This window comes from Brassica napus, chromosome C2 (genome assembly GCF_020379485.1).
Source record: "Brassica napus cultivar Da-Ae chromosome C2, Da-Ae, whole genome shotgun sequence".
Classification (NCBI taxonomy): Eukaryota; Viridiplantae; Streptophyta; class Magnoliopsida; order Brassicales; family Brassicaceae; genus Brassica; species Brassica napus.
The window spans coordinates 25,140,492-25,144,507 of NC_063445.1; positions in this window are offsets into that span (position 1 = coordinate 25,140,492).

The window sequence follows — 4,016 nt, forward strand, 5'->3', positions numbered from 1 at the left end:
TCTCTTTTACGGTTTCTTATTTCTTTTCGTCTTTAATTTTGTTTTCTGATTGCTTGGCGTGTGGTTTAACAGATATCCGGGACCTCTGGAAAACTAGGGTTCTCCTACTTTCCTAATTTAAACGAAAATCGACAGTGCGAATTTCGGTTCCCACAAAAGCCACTCTTGTTGAAAGCGCGTTATGAAAGAAGTCCAAGACGCAACACGATAAGAGCATCATTAACCAAGGCTCTTAGGTCATCTCCAACCCAACTGCAAAACACTATTTTAGTGTGATTTTTACACCAAATCTTCTCCAATGGAACTGCAAAAATCACACCATTAGATGTGTCTCTTAGCATAATTATGATTTTTTTTTAAAAGAAAAATTGTAATTTACACGAGAAACTTCTCTTAATTAGGGGTTGCAAGAACCGTCTTTTCTCTTCCTCTCTGTGTCTCTATCTCTTCCTCTCTGTGTCTCTCCCGATTGATTTCTTCTCTGAAAAAACACATAGGATTACTAAAGCTAGCTCAAACGCTCTCGTTTCTCCTCATATTCATGGCCAGAATCATCATCAGACTCGCCGCGAGCTCCCACATCGATCGTTACTTCAATTCCTTCAAACGATCCATGATTACTCCAATTGCATAGTCATCCACCGTGATTGCTCAAACGACGACGACGACAGTAAAGGCGGCGAAGAAGGCCAAGATTCGAGATTGCTGGAGCGTCGACGGGTTTGTTCGGGCGGAGGATGTGAGACATGGGCTGAGTGACGAGGAGCTGTTCTGGAGAGCGTCGATGGTACCGATGAAGGAGGATTATCCGTACGATAGAGTTCTGAAGGTTGCGTTCATGTTTATGACGAGAGGGCCTTTGCCTATGCTTCCGCTTTGGTAGAAGTTTTTTAGAGGGAATGAGAAGTACTTTTCGGTTTATGTTCATACGCCTCATGAGTCCTGGATACGACATGAATGTCTCGAGTGATTCACCGTTTTACGATCGGCATGTTCCGAGCCAGGAACGTGTTCAATTTTGATGCAATACAGTGAATGTTAGAACAGAGTATTGGATAAGTAGATGAGATTTGTAGTGTAGTCTTCCTTTTGGAACTTAGTATTTTTTGGTGGTTCAAGGTTCTGGAAATGAACTATCTAAGTAAAAGTTATGTGCTTTGGGTGTTGAAGTATAGTCATTGTGGATCATGGAGATCTAGTTCTCTATTGGAACCACATGTAAATTTAAGGGCATGAGGGAATCCTAGTTGCATTGGCGAGATTCCATATTTTGAAGACTATATGAGATCGTTGATTGGTGCTTAGGATTTAAGAAGCCATTGTTAGATACATCTATTTCAAGAACAGAGTATTGCATAAGGAAATGAATCTTTCATTGTTTCATTGTTAGGTACATCCATTTTAAACACAGAGTATTGTATAAGTAGATGAGGCTTTCCTTGTTAGCTACATCTATTTCAGGTTTTATAGATAAAGATTGCACTACAAGAAAATACAACTATAGCGACGAAATTTAACGAGGAAAATTAAAAGCAACGAGAATCTTACGAGGAAATTTAAAAGCAACGTTAATTCGTCGTAAAATAACAAGGAAACAATCTCGTCGTAAAAACGACGTAGCATAACGTTGTTTTTACGACGAAATATGGTTTCCTCGTAAGTTCGACGTAAAAGTAGCGACTACTTTACGAGGAAATATTTTACGTTTACTTAAAGAGAAAATTGCGAGTCCACCAACTTTGTAGTTGTAACACATTTTTTTTCGGGTACCTAACTAAATTTCAGCGTAAATTCGTAGTAAAAAACCAGATTCGAAAATTTCCTATAAATATGGACGTTTGAACATCACTTTAAACACACCAACAAGAAAAAAATAAAAACGTGAAAGAAAAAAAGTGTCGGGCTCCGAGAATATTTTCGAGTTGCAGAGATGGATGTATATGCACATAGATGCTAACGGGAGAGTGACGAAAGAATACCTCGAAGGGCTGGAGACATTTATGCATCAAGCATATTCCACACCGCTCGCCCAAGAAAGCGGTAAGATGTTATGTCCTTGTCGGAAATGCATTAAATTCGAAATTGGCAAATCGTGAAAATGTTTGAAAGCATTTCATAAATAGAGGTTTCACGCCAAATTACTATATCTGGTTTCAACATGGAGAAGGTTATAATTATGAGAATGAAGCTAGTAGTAGTAATAGCAATTTTCAGGAAGAACCGGTTGATCATCATTTGCATAATGAACATAGTTACCATCAGGAGGAGCAAATGGTAGATTATGATAGGGTTCATGATATGGTAGCTGATGCATTCGTAGCTCATGATGAAGATGAAGAACCTATCATAGATGCAAAAAAGTTTTATGAAATGATAGATGCTGTGAATCAGCCACTTTACAGTGGTTGTAGAGAAGGTCTCTCTAAATTGTCGTTGGCTGCTAGAATGATGAATATTAAACTGATCACAATCTACCTGAAAGTTGCATGAATGAATGGGCAGACTTGTTTAAAGAATATTTGCCGGAAGACAATGTGTCTGCTGATTCTTATTATGAGATTCAGAAACTGGTTTATAGTCTTGGGTTGCCTTCGGAGATGATAGACGTTTGCATCGACAATTGCATGACCTACTGGAGAGATGATGAGAAGTTAGAAGAATGTCGATTCTGCAAGAAGCCACGATTCAAGCCGCAAGGACGAAGACGTAATAAGGTACCGTACCAAAGGATGTGGTACCTACTAATTACAGACAGATTGAAAAGATTGTACAAATCTGAGCAGACTGCTGGAGGGATGAGATGGCATGCCGAGCATACTCACACGGATGGTGAGATGACTCATCCATCAGATGCAAGAGCCTGGAAACATTTTAAAAAAGTACATCCAGAATTCGATAGCAATAGCCAAAATATGTATCTTAGATTATGCACAGATAGATTTTGTCCATTTGGAATGTCAGGGAGACAATATTCATTGTGGCCAGTCTTTCTTATGCCATACAACCTGTCACCAGAGATGTGCATGCAACGGGAGTTTCTATTCTTGACCATATTAATACCTGGTCCGAAACATCGAAAAAGGTCTCTGGATGTGTTTCTACAACCACTGATAAAAGAGTTGAAAGATTTGTGGTCAACATGGGTGAGGACGTATGATTGCTCAACGAAGACAAATTTTACGATGCGAGCGATGCTTTTGTGGACCATAAGTGATTTTTCTGCCTATGGGATGTTGTCTAGATGGACTACACATGGGAGATTAACTTTTCCATATTGTAATGGAACGACAGATGCGTTTCAATTGAAGAATGGTAGGAAGACAAGTTGGTTCGATTGTCACCGTCGATTTCTTCCCATTGGCCATCTGTACCGAAGAAAAAAGAAATTGTTTAGGCACAAAAGGGTCGTGAGAGACCCTCCTCCTCGATATCTAACTGAAGAACAAATTGAAGCGCAAATCGACTACTACGGAGCTAACGAAACAGTTCGTTGTGGTGGTAATTGGCATGTCCCAGGTAATATGCCTGATTTTTACGGTGGTCGGCACAACTGGCACAAGAAGAGTATATCTTGGGCGTTGCCATATTGGAAGGATCTTCTTCTGCGCCACAACCTCGATGTGATGCATATACAGAAGAATTTCTTCGAGAACATCATGAATACAATATTGAATGTCCCAGGGAAGACAAAAGACAACATCAAATCGAGGTTGTACTTGTCGGATATTTTTTCAAGAAGTGAGTTACATATAAAAAGCAATGGACAAGTTTCCATTCCGATATTCAGATTGTCTTCAGAAAAAAAGTCGGTGTTGTTCAACTGGGTGGCATCAGAAGTGAAGTTCCCCGATGGGTATGTTTCAAATCTCTCTAGATGTGTTGAAAAGGGTCAAAAGTTCTCCTGGATGAAGAGTCGTGATTGTCATGTCTTTATGCAACGACTACTTCCCTTTGTATTTGCGGAGCTACTTCCAACAAACGTACATGAAGACTTGCAGGTAGTATATTATAATGCA